Source organism: Ictidomys tridecemlineatus, chromosome 6 (assembly GCF_052094955.1).
Source record: "Ictidomys tridecemlineatus isolate mIctTri1 chromosome 6, mIctTri1.hap1, whole genome shotgun sequence".
NCBI classification, from domain to species: domain Eukaryota; kingdom Metazoa; phylum Chordata; class Mammalia; order Rodentia; family Sciuridae; genus Ictidomys; species Ictidomys tridecemlineatus.
The window spans coordinates 124,867,611-124,886,390 of NC_135482.1; the positions used below are offsets into that span (position 1 = coordinate 124,867,611).

The 18,780-nt window shown below is 34.2% G+C and overlaps 1 long non-coding RNA gene and 1 pseudogene across 1 annotated transcript in view; both read right to left on the reverse strand.

The window, feature by feature from the left end:
* The window catches only part of LOC144365031 (uncharacterized), a 113,745-nt gene that overhangs the window by 74,822 nt on the left and 20,143 nt on the right, over positions 1-18,780 (reverse strand). The gene's annotated exons all lie outside the window — the stretch shown is intronic.
* Positions 10,143-13,408, reverse strand: LOC144378443 (thyroid receptor-interacting protein 11 pseudogene; annotated as a pseudogene).

Sequence of the window (18,780 nt, forward strand, 5' to 3'; positions counted from 1 at the left end):
AATTGTTACTAATCAAAACTTTTTCTTTTATCCTAATCCTAAATATATATTAAATAGTACATTTATCATTAACTTAATAAAATGCTATTTTACTACATTCAGAAACTATTTTTAAGAATTTTTAAGAACACAATTTTTAAGAACATAGATAAGTATATAAGTTATACAACTATCTCAAATGCGCAAATGCATAAAGGAAATATTTACAAAAACATTGTGGATTTCTAAAAATATATAGTAAAACAAAATCACAGTGAACAATTAATCCATTTGTTGCAAAAAGTATAATTCAGAAAAAGGTTGAGGCTCTAGTTTCTATGCTAATGCATCTAGAACAATTTAAATCAATTTGGTATGATTAATGCGGTTATGCAAAGAATCTGAATTAAGAATTGCACCTTAAGCATCTTTGTATTTCTCTTACTGTTCTTAAAAGAATAGTCAATAAAAAGTACAAACTTAAAATACCATTTTTTTTCTTTTGCTATTAAGTATACTTTGCATTATTGCCAGGCAAATGCCACCATAAATTCCACTTTCCTTTGTCTTAATTTGTTTTTACTTCTGAGTTTTCAAAGTAAGGTAGCTTTGTTTGAATAACAGTTATGTATCTAGTATACCTATAGAAGTATTGATCTAATTCTATGTATCATAATTAAAATTTAATTTATCCAGTTTTCTTAAAATATAGCAATACTGAAAGTTGAGGATTTATATGGACTATGCTTTTCTAACTTGTATATTTTACATTTAGTAAATATACAGGAAAACATTTCAAAGCTAAAGAATAAATTATAACTGAAAAAGAATCTATTATTGAAAAAACTTGTTTTCTTGAAGAATAAAAGAGGAGACATGAAAAATTAACAAAAGAAATAGAGGTAAGTTTAACTATTGAAATTTCAATGTTTTATAAGATTATTTTCTTAAGTATCTGCTATCTTCATGTTTCCATAATTTACTCTCAATTATCAAAACAGCAAGAGGACCAAAAATTATAAAATTCAGTAGATAAATACATATTATTAATAGATAGATAGACCCCTCATTCAAGGGGTTTAAATATGTGGATATATTGAAGAATAGGAAATAGTACTATTTAAATTTGGCCTAGAATTCCTTCAGGTTTCATTGCACCAACAGCTTGATACCTGTTTAATGGCAAGACAGCAGAGGCTATAGTCATAGAAGATGACAATTCCTAGTCACCAGACACTCCTCGAAAAAAGGTGAAAAACAATGGAAATTATCCTTCTCTGATTACATATTTATAATTCTCAAGAGCCAAGTTTAAAAAAAGTAATATGCAAAAACAAAACTGAGACAAAATTCTCATCACTTACAGACTTTTATAGTCAGTTATTATTTATATGAATGGAGAACCAATATGGAAAAGAACACACTTTTAATAGTAAAAATGCTTTCCACCATGACAGCTTTAATATGGAAACTAAGCAGATTCATATTTTCACTTGATTATGACTAATCTGACACAATACAAAAAGCATCTGAAGTATTAAAGATAAAATCCTTACCTTACATGTTCTCAATAAAGAGATACCATGGAAGTACACTATAACAATAGAGAAGACAAGACTCAACTCTTAAATTTTTTACTGAACCTGGTAAGGTGTAGAACACCTGAAGTTTTAAACACTATTGGTGTTATGTATACATTGTTAAAAGCATTTTGGAAAGGAATTTGAGATTACCTAGTACTTTTCTTATGCTGACATGTTTTATCAAGGCACAATTGTCATAAGTCCACAAATTGTAAATGTTTTGACTTTTTATTTTTATATGTTCTTTTTAGTTACACATGACAGTAGAATCCATTTTGATATATTTAGACAAGCATGGAATATGTCCTATTCTAATTAGGATCCTGGTCTTGTGCATGTACACGATGATGAGATTCACTATGGTGTGTCCATATCTGTACATAGGAAAGTTACATCAGATTCATTCCAGTGTCTTTTCCATTCCCATCTCTCCCTCCCTTCACTTCTTCCCCTTTGTCTAATGCAATGCACTTCTTTCTTCCCCATCCCATTATTGTAGGTTAGCATCCACATATCAGAACATTCAACCTTAGGTTTTTTGGAATTGGCTTATTTCACTTAGCATGATACTCTCCAGATCTATCCATTTTAACACCTTTGGGTAAAAGTTGAAGAGTGGACTAACTAGATCAAATAGTAGTTCCATTCCTAGTTTTTTAAGGACTCTTCGTACTGTTTTCCAGAGTGGCTGCACTAATTGGAGTCTCACCAACAATGTATGAGTGTAGCCTGTTTTACGTATCCCACTAACATTTATCCTTACTTGTAGTATTGATAATTCCCATTCTGTTTGGAGTGATGTGAAATCTCAGCATAGTATTTGCTTGTTTGTTTTTGAATTTCAAAGTGTATTTTGACATTTTTTTTCTATTTGATTTTCATTTCTCTAATCGCTAGGGATGTTGAACATTTTTTCATATATTTGTTAACCATTCATATTTCTTCTTTTTCTCTGGAACATTCCATAGTAGACACAGTTAATGTTCTGCCCAGATCCTCTCAGATCTAGTTTTCTCCTTCCCAAGCAGCCCTATTGAGGCATGCTTTTACCTCCAATTGTTCTGTTCTGAGACTTTCCTTGGAAGGTTTGCTATCCTCAAAAGGATTTTGCTTGATTCTGCAGTTTGGCTTTGCCCTTTTATCTTTAATAATAAACCACTTACTCAGGAATCTCAATCTGAGTCCACTTCCAGGAATCCCAAACTAAGTCACCTTGTGGAAATAATCACACAATGCAATCTTCATTTTCTTTTCTTTCTTTCTTTTTTTTTTTTTTTAGATTTCAGCCAGTTCTAATTTTTTTTACATATTTGAAGAAGTAATTCAAAAGACAATGTTAATCAACTTTTTTAAGTCACACAATAATAATAGAGAAAGTAATGGATTGTTTGCAAAATTCAATTGGATGTGGGGCCAACTGCAATAAACTTCAAAAAAAAATCTAAGTCTGTGGAACCTGGACTTTAAAAAAAGCAATTGGAATTAACACTGCTCTTACATTCATGGCTCAAGGAAGCTGTCATGTTTTGTTTCTTTGTATGGCAGATATAACAATATTGGTAGAAACAATGTAACTTTTCACACAGATAAACATCAAGAGACCAATCTGTATACACAAACTAAAAATTGAAAATGGATCCATTCAGATCTTACATAACTGAATCATATAACAAATGTGAATTTGTTGACAACTTCCCAGAGACAGAACAGTATTAAAAATCGGTCATCTTCATCATTCTCCAAAATTATTCCTCATTTATTTCCCCATCCTCATCACAATCAGCTTCATCAAGCATTTCTTGCAGTTCATCATCTGTTGAATTCTCCCTGAGCTCCTTAGCTGCTCTCCTGATATTACTTAGTGTTATCCTCCCGGTATCATCATGATCAAATAATTTGAAAGCCTTCAATATTTCTTCTTTTACATCTTTCTCACTCCTTTTTACACTGATAATGGCAAAAAAAGTTTTCAAAACTAATGGTGCCAATTCCTTCTTTGTCCATTTCAGCTATCATTTGTTTAACTACTTCTTTCTTTTGTTCAAATCCTAAGGCCCATGATACAATCTTCAATTCTTTCACATCTATGGTCCCAGAGCAATCAGCATCAAATAAGTCAAAGGCCTTTTTATTTTCTTGCTTCTACATTTCATTCAATTCATTTTTTGCTGCTCTTTTCTCTGAACATGTCGCCCCTCCTGCCTTACCACCCGCTCCACACCCACATTGCTAGGGTCACCTGCAATCTTCATTTTCAAGACATGACTATTGTTCTATCCCTCCTTCTCCCTCACCCCAGATCAATTCCACTCACACCAGCAGCCAAAATTAAAAAGAAAAAGAAAAAAGGACAACATGATAAGAAACAAATGAAGGAATAAGTTAGGAAAAACTTCAGTACCTTGGAAATCTAATCATAGTTCCTCTCCACTTGCAGAAATTTGATATAATTTATTCACTTGTTAAAACAAACATGCCAAAAGACCCAAATTTTATTATATGCATTTAGGCCACCTCTCAAAGTACATATTACCTATCAAAATAATCACTATTTTGTATTATGAATCTTTTTTAGTTTAATACCCTTAGAATCTACCAGGTTGCTACAAACAACACATTTAATAAATAAATCTTGCCTCTGTAAGTCAAAGGTGAAAACTTGGAATATTTTTTCAACTGTGTTGCGGTCACATGACATTAAACAATTTACTAGAAGACTCAAACAACCAGACAAAAAGTTCATATTTGAGGAAAATCTTCTGGCTGCTTTCAGTTCCAACTAGAAGACAAAGACAGGGACAGGGACACAAGCAAATCATGTGCATATCCACAGATCTTATGTCATCATCTAATCATCCTAATTCTCACAAACCATTCTGTCCTATCTTTTCTATGTTTAAAAATTAGCAGTTCCCCCTTTCATCATTCGGTGTTGCAGCTCAAGAACACTAGAGTAACCACTTGATAACATATCAAGAGCTATGAACTCAGAAAATGACAACGAAAAGTGGAACTACAGGACAAAATATCATAGTACGACTATGCAGTTGTCACCATTTATCACCACAATTACAAGTTATAGTAACTTTCAAAGCATTTATTATTTGGCTGGGATATAACTCAATGGTAGTGTACTTGCTTCCCATGGTGCAACCCTGGGTTCAATCCGTAGCACCATAGAGGTAGGGAGGGGAGAGTACCTATTGTCAATACCAAACACTACCTTCCTGAAATCTTTATGTCAAAACTTAATATTAGTAATAATTTATCAAAAACAACAATGATGTGAAAATCATTTTATTTTTTGTGAACATCAATATAACTTTTTTTTACATTTGAACTGACATTGATGTTGCTAGCCCTCAAAATTTGTAGCTTATAAATAATTTTACACTGCTACACAATGTTACACACATGCAGAAGTAGGGGACAGACATAGGAGAAGATTTTTCTTTTTGTTCTATAGCCTCAAAAAGTTCACTCACATGAATTAGGTTTAAAAACAGAAAATTGATGATGAAAACTCTTAAAACATTTCACATGTTATAAGTCCTCTGTGTAAGGTATATGCAGACACCTTGAGGTCAGCTCATCCGATAACGGGTAAGGACCATATGTAGTATTGGACAACCTGAGGCAGGCACGGTCCCTAAGCCACATGCTTGTTGTTTAAACAGAGAGGGGGAGATGTTGAGAGCCACAGCCCAAGGGGCCCCAGCAAACTTCTAGCTGCCAACTGATTGGCTCCTCTGCGGTGATGCTCACTGGGCTGTTTCCCCGCCCTTTAAGACCACAGAGCTGCTCATTGGGGGACTTTTTTTGGCTCTGCCCACACGACCCAGCCAATCAGCCTCAAGAGCAGGAGGAGTGGGAGAGGTGGAGAGGCTTGTGGGAAGCTGGTGGTGGAAGTTGGGCTCTGAGGATTTTCCTGAGAAGCTGTGTGGTGAGGTGTGTGTGTTCTAAAAATAAAGTTCCTTTGGTTTGACAAGTGGCTCCTGAATTCTGCCCAGCCAGACTGCGGCATTTGGTCATCGTAATGTGTTGACTATATACATAAATGCACCAAATAAGTTCCGCATTGTAAAAATAATAGAGCCATTGAATATGAACCTATTCATGGGATTTGACACCTCAATTTGTAGTAGGTATAATCCTAAGTTAACTTACTTTCCTTATATAAGACAAATTGCCTTAATAAATTTGTCTAAGATTGCCTTTCTATGTATTTATCATAATGCTCCACAATATGTGCTGAGAATATGGTAACATTCAGAATAATGGTGTTAAAGCTTGGCATGAGAGAACAGAGCTAAAATATTCCTGCTGATAATTTGAAAATAAATTTCTCAATGGTTAGGCCTTTCCTAGAGAGTGAAAGGAAGTTGATATTTCTATTTTTAACCTTAGTTTAAAAGTCTATAAATCCCACAATTTTCATAGTTTATAGGGATGCCATTCTCCTTGAATTGCCCAAAAGGTTAATTAAAATAGTTTCCTTAAAATCATAAACTTGCTGATTTGTCTTAAGGAGGTGGTTACTGATTTACTTTTAGTTGTATTTGACAATTTCAGATCATCTTGTTATCAATGGAAGCATTACTTATGGAAGAATGCAATATTAAGTGGCAGGTTTTATTTTTTTACTGAAATACAATGGATATAAGAAAGGAGGCCCCTACACATGAACCCAGTAGCATCATCTCATTTGAAGAAAGACTGCTCTCCAATTCTTTGCTCAAACCAAACTCCCAGTTCAAGAAGTACCCTGCACACCTGCAACTGGTACAACTCTAGGTAACTACATTTCCCAGAGACAGCATGACATCATCTAGTGTATGTTCTCAGTATTCCCTTCCCTTTTTTTTCTTTCACCTCTCTCTTCCTATTCACATTCCATTGTCTTGTTTCTCAAAATCCTCACTCTTAGGTAACTGTCATTATTCTCCTCAGGCAGTTGGTTGATAAAGAATTAACCGGTGGCATGCTGGAGCCAAACTGTACCAGCTTGTGAGAGATAATTGTTCAATATTCAGGGATTTTACAAACAAACTTTCAACTTTTGGTAGCTAGTAATCAGCCTTGGAAGACATGTTTATACCCAGGAAATTGGCATTGTTAACCCTCCCTACTGGCCTGTGAGGAGCTGGTTTATCTGCACACTACTGAGTATTAAACTTCCCAGGGGATCTTGAAGTCTTAGTGGGTACTCCTGAAAACCTTAAAGATTCAAAACGAACTTCCATCTCTGAGATTTCTCTAAGAGGAAATATTTTCTAACAGGGGTAAGTGATAAAAATAATAGAGACATTGCCAAGGGTTACCACATAGACAAAACCCTATATCATCTTGATCAAAGTTGGCTCTACAGATATATACCACTAGGAGATATGGCAGGAAAAGGTCAGAAAGGCAATGCCTTTCTGGGTCAAGAAGGATTCCCAAAGATACAGGTACATGTAACCATTATATAAAACAATTCTGAAACACTGACTTGCTGAAACAGACTGTTTCCAAGTTACTGACCAAAACTAAGAAATGAAGCATGCTTTCAAAGAGAGGACCATGCTTCTTACACTACCACAAAGAATGTGGAGGTAATTCAGTCTATGCACTAAAAAATGAAATTTATTGAATGCCAATTAAATAATCTAATGATTTCTAAAACTGAAAATAGGTCTTAATATTCTACTGAGATCTTCCAAAGTCAAAACTTCTGGACTAGAGGCTAAAGAAAGGCCAACCTTTGTTACCTAAGTTGCATTGAACTGCACTTATTCATACTCCCAGAATATTTTCTTTAAAAGAGGGAATGGATCAATGGTGCTTAATATAAATTAGTCATCTTTTCCATGTATGTCATTCTATGCTTCTCCAAGAATTGATTGTGTGCTAACTCTGTACCAGTCACTGTTATGGCTGTACACAAGAACATTTAAGCTGTAGTCCCACATTGTGTTTCAAATTTAACAAATATTATAAAAAAGAAGTTGAGCTGTACGGTTCACTGATACTGCTCTGATTCACAATCAAAGTATTAAATAATTGATTACAGCATATGATTATCTCATAACATTTCAAAAATAGACAGTGAAAGAAGTACTGCTGAAAGCCTTCATAGAGATTCTACCAGTAATATACAAAGAATTCACTTTCTAATTTGCTCACTAGAATTAGAAAATGACATTTGAAACTTATAACCTTTTACCTTTAGTTGGATCTTTCTTTTTTTTTTTTTTTTGATCCAATCCATTTATCTGTGGCTTTTAACTGGGGAGTTGAGAACAGATGCATTCAGGGTTATTATAGATATGTGTTTGTAGTTTTATAATATTTGTTTGTTTTCTACATTTAATTCTGTCTTAATATTCATTTACTTGGTTGCTCTTCTCATGGTCTTCATCTATTTAGGAGCTTTGGGAGTTCTTTTTGGGTACATCTAGTGCAGTTTCTTTTTGAGTATATTTGTAGTGCTACTTTGGTGATCATAAATTCTTTTAGCTTATCCCTGTCAGGTAAAGCTTTTCTTTCTGCATCAACTTTGAAAGAGCTTTGCTGGATTTAAAAATCTTAACTGATAAATTTTTTCTTTAAGAGCTTTCTTTGATTATCTCATTCTGGGCCTTGCTCTTCTTTAGGATCTGAGTTCAGAAGCCAGAAGTGAGCCTTAGTGGCTTCCTCCTAAATGAGACCTGATGGTTTTTTCTCTCACAGCTTTTAGTACTCTTTCCTTCTTTTCTATGTTAGGAATATTTTAATTATCATGTGTAAAGAAAGAGAAAGTTGAAACTGAGAAAATTTTAAAAAGAAATAAAATCTTATAAATATTTATAGCTACCATATATTTTGTCTTCTCTTTTTGATTCTGGTAAATTAAGAAAAAAACACAAATCAAAAGTTTCCAACCCATACTAGGTGAAATCGCAGAAGAGAAAAAGCAGACCATACAGCAAATACCTTTCTGATACCTGTGGCTACCAAAACCACTAAGAACATTTTCATTGAAATTTATTGTATGAAAATTTATATTAAAGGAAGTAATGAATATTAAATAATCTGATTTATGTTAAATTTTTTAAAATTAAATTAATTTATTTACATTTATTAGATTAATTTAAATAAAATTTAATAAATTTTTAAATATAAATTATGTTACAATTTAATATAAATTAAATTTATTAAATGAAAACAATGCTAATTAAATTTTAAGTGCTACATCAAAAAATAAATTTAAATTAAATGAAACAAAACTAACAAAGTTAATAAAATGAATGTAAATTAAATGTAATAAAAATTAATTTATGTTTAATTATAATATAATTTATATTTAAATATAGATCTCATATTAAATTTTATTAAATTAATTTTAATAAAAATGTTCTTTAAAGGCTCTATAACTACTGGTTTCAGAGAAGCAATTACACATAATCTGCTTTCTCTCCTCTCCGACTTTGCCCAACTCAAGCTGGAAACTCTTGATTCATGTTTTATCTTAATTTACAAAAATGAAAAAGATTAATTTTAAATACTTTTTGTCAACCCAGAGAAGTGTTTAGATAAACAGTCCAGATTTTAATGATACATTTTTACAAATTAACTTTTCATTGGAAATGATTGATGTATGTAGTAAGTCTTTTGGTTTGACTCAAACTTAACGTGTAAAAACTATTTTCATTATGGACATATTTAACACCTAGAAAATTGAATTTAACCTGAAGTTACTTTTTAGACAATTGAAAATAGTTAAATTGATAGGTTCATAATATTTTGATTAAAATAATCTTAAAATTAATCCACTAAATTTCAGGTTTGGGCCCTACAACTGTAATTTTCTTTTAGTAGTTGTACAATGTTTTCTTTGATAAAGAATTCACATCATATTTTCTTTTCATATACTCAAACTTTGGAGATATATCTTTATCATATGGGTTGGATTTTTCTTCTTTTCTGATATTTAAATGTATCATTTTTATTTTAATACAATTAAACTCAACAAATATTATAAAAAAGAGATTGAGCTATATAAGTTCACTGATACTGCTCTGATTCACAATCAAATTATTTAAGAATTGATTACTGCATATGATTAACTCATAACATCAGAACAAATTTTAATAAACCAAAAATGCTACAGAAACAAAGAACAATTACAAGTGCTACATCAAGAAAACAAAAACAAAAATAGAAACAAAAACAAAAAAATAGGTAGCTCTATATATCAGGGTTTTTTTCTTTATCTTTTTGCTATCAATATATGACTTTTTTCCAAAAGGAAAAAGTACCTTGAGTTTATGGATTTTGTAAAGTACTAAATTATCTCTGGCTTGAATATTATCTATTGCCTTCAAAGGTCCTTTAGTACAACTCTAGGGCTGTTGTCAAGGGGTATTGGCAATTGTGTACAGGTCAAATGAAGATGCCCAGGTCCACCAGGTGCAACCAAGTCCAGCTGGGTTAATAAGAGTCACAGCTTCCAAATGGGGAGCCAAGAATGGCTGAATTCTGTTCCATATTTAAAACTTCCTGGTACTTTTACACCTGGCTTTCTCCTTCCTGGTGAGATTAAAAGTTTCATGGTATGATCAGACATTTTTCTTTGTAGAATAGCTGGATAAGATTCTCTTTCCAGAAACTGAACCAAAAGTCCTGAAAAAGAACTTTTAAGCCTAGTTTGCTCAGCTGGTCTCAAAGGTATGTTGGGGTAACTTTTGGATCTTCCCATTCAAAATACAAATCCTTGTTCTCTTTTCCATAATGCAGGTCTGGAGTTTCTGGTGGACATCAAGGACATCCTAGGTGTATGAAACTAGAGACATTCTAGCATGAAGAGCTCTTCTCTCCATGTCTTTCTGCTGGATAATTTGAGTGAGTTTCTCAACCTCATCTTTTGACAGCTGATCTATCTGTCTTGTTAAAGACATATTCTTTGAATTCTGAAGTTTAATATCAAGTATTCGTTCTTTGACTCTTTTCACAAAATTTTCCATTTTGGCTTTACAGATGGCATGGTTTTCACTCCCATTTTCTGTATTAAGGCTTTTCACTTTTGTTTCTGGAAAACTATCAGCATACTCTGTTTGAATATCCTGTCTCTCTTCATGCCCCTGGGCTTTTATCTGTTCAATGGTTTTCTGCAAATTCTTAATTTCCTTGTCTTTTTGAAAAAACAGTTGAGTATGTGCAGCCTTCATCTGCTCATACTGGTATTTAAATTTATCCATTTCCTCCTTCTGCTCCTGTAGTGAATGAAGTAGTTGCATGTGACTCTTGTTTTGATCTTCAATGACCTTTTGATGATGTGTAACTTCCTCTTCCAGATGATTCTTGATGATATTCAGTTGAGATACCTCAGATTCTAGTTCTGTGATATTATCAAGGGTTTTAGGCTCAGCCACAGCTACAACTCGATTCTGCTGTTCCCTAATTCTTTCCAATTCTTCTTGCAGATAAGTGTTTTCTTCTTTCATGGAGCTGAAACTTCTGTCTTTTGCCTCTATGGTCTGCCTTAAAGTTTCATTTTGTTTTAAGGCCTGAGAACACTTATCTAAATCCTTTTGCAGTGCTGAATTTTCTTGTTTGAGTTGGTCAATAAAAACTTCTTTCTCATTTAGAAGTTGCATCAATTGCTTCTCTTCTTCTAAAAGAGATGCCAACATTTCCTTAGTTTCTTTTTGATCAGTAGCCATTTGCTCAATATTCTTTTTGAGTCCTGCTTGACTGAGTTGCACTACACGCTCCTGTTCCAGCTGTAAGGCAGAGGTATTCCAATTACATACATTTGAGAGTTCCTGAATTGTCTGCCTGTAACTGTTTGCTTCTTCCAACAGTCTCTTTTTGGCCTGACACAGTTCTACTTCTATCTCTACTTTCTCTCTTTTCAGCGTCTCCATAATAGTGTCTTTTTCTAGAGAAATTTGGTTGTTACCAGCAATAGATTCTTCCAACTGATGCCTTACATCTTCACATGCTGAAATCAACTTGTCATTTTCCATTTTGAAATCAAAAGCAACTTTTTTTAAATTTTCATTGAGCTGTTCTACTTCTGCAAGATTTTGCTTCAAGTTTGTAATTTCGACTTCCCTTTCTTTAAGCAAGTCATCCTTAAAATTTCTGTTAGAGTCTTCCTTAACAGCATGTCTTAACTTGTTCCGAACTCTACATAATTCCTCCTCCTTTTGGCTAATATGATCCTTAAGTTCCAGGTTTTCCTGCTGGATGTTTAAACTACTTTTCTGTGACTGACTTAGCTGACCTACTAAATCTTTGACTTTATCTTCAAGCTTCTGCTTGGTTAAATGCAAATCACGGAGGCTCAGTGCACTCTCAGTTAACTTTTCTTTCTGTACATGCAACTCTTTAGTCATGTCCATATTATCCTCCTCAAGTTGTTGAACTCTCTCTTTTTCATCCTCTAGATCTTGTTTCAACTTCTGGATTAGACCATCTCCTTCATTTTGCTGTTTTGATAGCTTATCTATTATCAAATTCATGTGCTTTGTATCTTCCTGGTGCTCGTTTTTCAGTTCTTCTAACTGAGCTATCAGCATTTCCTTTTCATTAATACTCTCATTCAGTTCTTGCTCCTTAGCCTCCAAGTTCAGTGTTAACTCATGTATTTGTACATTTAAATTCATGTCATTTGAAGCCTTACTTTTAAGGACTTCACATTCCCAGCTAAGTTTGCAAAGTGATATCTGAAGTTCTTCCTTTTCCTGACTCAATAATGACTTCTCTTGTTCTAAAACTTGCATGTGCATTTGAAGTTTCAGATTGTCTTCAGCAAGACTGGTATCCTGCCTTAAACTACTCAGTTTCATTCTTTCATTATGAGTATCAGACAGGGCTTGTTGTAGTCTGAACACTTCTCCCACTGATGAACTCTGTGGAGGAATTGTTCCCTTTTCTGCCACAGGATCACTCTCCTCCATCACAGAAGGCTGCAATTTACTGCATTCCAGTTTCAAGTTTTCACACTCTTCAATTATTTGTTGCTTTTCCACACTGACGTGCTCTTTTTCTCCCTTCAGGACATCTCTGTCGTGTTCTGCAGAAGATAATTTTTTCTTTATGTCTTTTATTGTATCCTCAAGTTCTCTGATTCTTTTTATGGACTCTAGTTTTTCACTTTGTAGAACCTGAATCATGTTTTGCATCTCCCAGACATGAGACTCATCACTTACTGTAACTCTTGAGTCACCTTGGCGTAACAGCTTTTCAAGTTCTGCAATCCGTCCTTCATAGTCATTTGACTCCTGTTGATGCTGGTGATTTAACTCCGCCAATTTCTGTTGATGTGCATTCTGCAAAATGGACATTTCATGTTGGTGATGATCCATGTCCTGACTTCGGTTTTGTTCCAGGACCTTAATAGTATGTTTTAGTTTGCAGATTTCACTGAGTTCATTACCAAATGAACAAGGTGCTTTGGTTGCTGGTACACCACCCACTCCTGAAGGTACTGATTGAGCAGCTGAGTGCGTGCTCAACAACTGATTCTGTACTGCCATCTGCCTTGCTTGAAAATGGCTGATTTCTACCTGTTTCTGTTGCAGCTGATTTTCATAACTTGTAGATTGAAGGTTTATTTGAAACTGTGATGCTTCATCCTTTCTTTCCAGATCAGTACAATACTTTTCAAGTCTTGTATTCTCGGATCTCCACCTTGATTCTGTGGCTTCAATTTTCTTTCTCCGACAACGAAGTGAACCGGCTTCCACAGCTTTGGAGACCTCCACAGGCATATCTATAGTGCAGCTAGAGACTTGGCCAGGGGGGGAAGCCAAGCTGCCTCCCTCCTGACCCAAGGACTGGCCCAAGCCGAAGCCTAGGCCTCTAAACCACGAAGACATTGCTAGAGCTTCAGAGAGCCCTCAGCTCTGCTCCAAAAACCACTGTATGGCCAACCACCTTCCAGCTGAATGTCCTGGAACTTTGGTGAGGTCAATTATGACAAAAGCATTCAGAATTCCGGACAGCGCAGGGTTCCTGCCACCCCTGGTGCTCTGCCTTAAACAGAGACCTATAATATAATTATATCCCACCTATGTCAAAATAAGGCTAAATCATAAACACATGCAAAAGAAAGCAATTAAATGAAAGTACATAAATATGTATTTTTCTAATCCATCCACAAAGTGAGAATAGACACATACACACACACACACATACACACACACACACACACACACACACACACACTTGTACACCTCAAAACTTACAGAATAAAAAGAAATTATAAAGAAATAAAATACAATAATTACCCAACCCCAGGAATATGGTTCATTTGTCCCATAGCTAATATGGAAAATGTGTATTATATGGTATATACTATGTAATTGCTTACACACATTATAATTTACACACATCATAAGTTCAAGAACTCCAAACTCTCTGAAAGTTCACGCATTCTTTGAATCTGAATGAAAAATATACCGCTCTTCAATAGGTAAGGCACTAGAGTGACACAAATAAAATAAGAAAGTCAAGTATAAATACACATGGAAAAAAGAATTTATAAAAATACATATAACCAACAGTATGAACTCATTGAATGGGTTAAGAGACAAAATAGATTATGAAACATCATGAATAATATATCTAATTATGTTTTGAAAAAGTAGCTATGGTTGTTTCAGGAAGCTAGAAATATTTAGCCATGTCCAAATCAAGCACTGTTTTCTCTGGGTTAATAATTCCCAGTTCTTCTCTCATAACTTATGTGGCTTAAGATCACGCACTTCCACCATCCTACTCACATCTCTTTGGATATATTCTGCCTTGACATAATCCTATAAAAGATGAATAATAACAAGTAATAGTTGAAGAATAGCTGGATTGGCTGCTTATAAGAGGCCCAATCTATTTTGTAGTGGGGAGGCCATTTTGTAGTAATGCAGCCTAAATTAAGAAGTGCTTTTTAGTATAATCATATTGTATTGCTCACTCATTTTAAACTTAAGTCTCCTAATCTCACAGATTACATTGGCATACACAGGTTACATTCCAGCATATGCTGGAACATGAAACTCTGTCATTTCATAAAATATTCCTTACTTGCTCATCCTGAAACTTATGGAATAGTAAATAGAATATGACATTTGAGAATAAAAATTTGGTTTAGTATAGTGAATATTTTATGTTGAAACTAAATATGGTCTACATAGGAGAATAAATTTTGAGGATATTCTCTTTATCTTATATGTTCTTTCTACAACATCTTCGAAAACAGAGAGTATATTCTTCAAAAAGAATTATATTCAGGAGGCTGAGTCAGTAGGAGTCCATGTTCCAGAAAAAAGTAAAAAGGAAAATGAAAATGGGAATGTAGCTTACTAGTAGAGGATTCTTGGGTTCAATCATTAGTACTACAAACCACCACCGGCACAACAAAAAACAGCAACAACAACAAAAAAGCGTAATTCTAAGAGTTTGTATTTATTGAGACTTTACTGTGAGCCACAGTAACATTGTGAAGTAGATCAAAATGTATTTCAGAGATTATTTTAGATTATTAGATGAACAAATAATTTAGATTATTTTAGGAACTGATTATTTGCTATAATTCTTACATAAAGAATTTTTTAAAAAATTATTCTTTTATTTTTTTATTTGTTCTAAGTAGTTATACATGACAGAAGAATGCATTTTGAACATCACACATAAGTGGAGTATAACTTCTCCTTCTTCTGGTTGTACATTATGTAGAATTATATCAGTCAAGTAATCATATATGTACATATGGTAATAATGTCGGATTCATTCTACTATCCTTCCTACCTAACCTCACTCCCTTCTGTCTGATCCAAAGTTTCTCTATGCTTCCCTACCCTACTCCCTTACTGTGGGTTAGCATCCACATATCAGAAAACATGCAGCTTTTGGTTCTTTGGAATTGGTTTATTTCACTTACTATAATATTGTCCCGCTCCATCTATTTACTAGCAAATTCCATAATTTCATTCTTGATTAAGGCTGAATAATATTCCATTGTGTATATATACCACATTGTCTTTATCCATTCATTTACTGAAGGACATCTAGATTGTTTCCACAATGTATCTATTGTGAATTGTGATGCTATAAGCATTGATATGGCTGTGTCCCTGTAGTATGCTGTTTTTAAGTCCTTTGGCTATAGACTGAGGAGTGGGATAGCTGTGTCAAATGGTGGTTCCATGCCCAGCTTGCCAAGGAATCCCAATATTGCTTTCCAAATTGGCTGCTCCAATTTGCTGTCCCACCAGCAATGTATCAGTGTAAATATTTCCCCAATCCTCACCAACACTTATTGTTGTTTGTATTCTTAATAGCTGCCATTCTGACTGGAGTGAGACAAAATCGTAGAGACTCATGCTATGTAGCAGGCAATCTTAAGAGATGGGTCCTGAGACATTTACAAATTCCCCAAACCAGAAATACCATTATAGCATGGAATTCCTCCCATAAAGTGCAGCCAAGTATTACTCAAACCTTTTAATTAACTCCTTAAGACATATAATTCTGTGAATTGAGAGCTAGACTCATTAATAAAGCTAATAATAAAATTATGTCTGGAAAATTTATTGAATGTTTGTGAGTTTTCTCTCCTTACCTCCTCACAGAATGCATGACAAAATTAATCATATGCATCCAAACCACTTATCCATGTGGCATTCCAACTTCATAATTCATCCTAAATTTCTATTATTCTGAATAAGCACAGATTTCTTCACTTTTTCTTCAGCTGTGGGCTGATACTATTTGCTGGTTAGATTTAGAATGTTTTTTCTGTTAACTTGTTTTGCTTTTTCCCTGATTCTTTGTTTAGAGGGGGCATTTTCCAAAAGAGATAGAGACTTTCCTGTTTCACAACAGGTACAGGGATGGAAACATGAGGAAAGAACTATAAAGTCAGGCTGAGATGAGGATACTTGCTGCTGAACAGGCTCAAGCCCAGGTTAAATGAAAACTCTGCAAACCATGTGTACATTCACAAAGTTCTAATTATTACATTACGTGGACCACTGGAGTTCCTTGAAAGTAATCAAAACTGCATATGTAAATTCTCTAAATGTCTAAGGTGTTATAATAAATTTTAAAATATGCTAATATAATCTGCAAATATATAGCCTTTCTAAAGGGGGGTGGGAAGGAGAATAAATTGGTGAGAATTAGTGAGCCCTGTGAAAGGGGCTGGGTTATTTGCTTTACAATTTAGAGACATGATATCATTTATTTAATTCTTCCAACAACTTTTTTTGTTTTGCTTTTGTTCTGTTCTGTTTTTGTTTTACTGCTATTCATCCAACTAAGGCCTTGCTCAGCCCAAGTGTGTACTCTACTGCTAAGCTCTACCCCAATCCTCTCCCAATAAATTTAGGACTTAGCTATATGATTCCTACTTTTATTTATTTTTATTTATATATGACAGTGGAATGCATTGCAATTCTTATTACACATATAGAGCACAAATTTTTCATATCTCTGGTTGTATACAAAGTATATTCACACCAATTTATGTCTTCATAAATATACTTTGGATAATGATGTCCGTTGCATCCCACCATCATTTCTAACTCCATGCCCCATCCCTTCCCCTCTAATTCCTCTGTCCTATCTAGAGTGCCTCTATCCCCCCCACTATGAATCCTATCCCACTATGAATCAGCTTCCTTATATCAAAGAAAACATTCAACTAACTTCACTTAGCATTATCTTCTCTAACTCCATCCATTTAACTGCAAATGCCATGATTTTATTCTCTTTTATTGATGAGTAAAATTCCATTGTGTATATAGGGCACTTTTTTTAATCCATTCATCCACAGAAGGGCATCTAGGTTGGCTCCACAGCTTAACTATTGTGAATTGTGCTCCTATAAACATTGATGTGGCTGTGTTCCTGTAGTATGCTGATTTTAAGTCTTTGAGGTATAAATCAAGGAGAGGGATAGCTGGGTCAAATGGTGGTTTCATTTCCAGATTTCCAAGGAATCTCCATACTGCTTTCAAAATTGACTGTACCAATTTGCAATACCACCAGCAATATATGAGTGTACCTTTTCCTCCACATCCTCACCAATACTTGTTGTTGTTGTCTTCATAATAGCTGGCATTCTGACTGGAGTGAGATGATATCTTAGAGTAGTTTTGATTTGTAATTTCTCTAATTGCGAGGATGATGAACATTTTTTCATGTATTTGTTGACTGATAGTATATCCTCTTCTGAGAAGTGTCTCTTCAGGTCCTTGGCCCATTTGTTGATTGGGTTATTTGCTTTTTTGGTGTTTAGCTTTTTGAGTTCTTTATATACCCTAGAGATTAGTGCTCTATTTGATGTGTGAGGGGTAAAAGTTTGCTCCTCGGATGTAAGCTCGTGGTTCACCTCGCAAATCATTTCTTTTGCTGAGAGGAAACTTTTTAGCTTGATTCCATCCCATTTATTGATTCTTGGTTTTAATTCTTGTACTATAGGAGTTTTATTAGGGAAGTTGGGGCCTAATCCCACGTGATGAAGATCATGGGCTACATTTTCTTCTATTAGACATAGAATTTCTGGTTTAGTTCCTAGGTCGTGATCTACCTTGAGTTGAGTTTTGTGCATGGTGAGAGAGACGGGTTTCATTTCATTTTGTTGCATATGGATTTCCAGTTTTCCCAGCACCATTAGTTGAAGATGCTATCTTTTCTCCAATGCCTGTTTTTAGCCACTTTGTCTAATATAATTTTAGTTTTAGGGGTTAGTCTCTGTGTCCTCTATTCTACTCGTCTGTTTTAGTGCTGTTTTTGTTACTATTGCTCTTGTAGTATAGTTTCAGGTCTGGTATAGTGATGCCACCTGCTTCACTCTTCCTGCTAAGAGTTGCTTTAGCTATTCTGGGTCTCTTATTTTTCCAGATGAATTTCATGATTGCTTTTTCTATTTCTATGGGGAATGCCATTGGGATTTTGATCAGAATTGCATTAAATATCTAGTGCTTTTGGTAATATGATCATTTTGATAATATTAATTCTGCCTATCCAAGAGCAAGGTAGATCTTTCCATCTTCTAAGGTCTTCTTTCAGTTCTTTCTATAGGGTTCTATAGTTTTCATTGTATACATCTTTCATCTCTTTTGGTAAGTTGATTCCCAGGTATTTTACTTTTTTGAGGTTATTGTAAATGGGGTAGTTTTTCTCATTTCCTTCTCAGAAAATTTGTCATTGATATACAGAAATGCCTTTGATTTATTGGTATTGATTT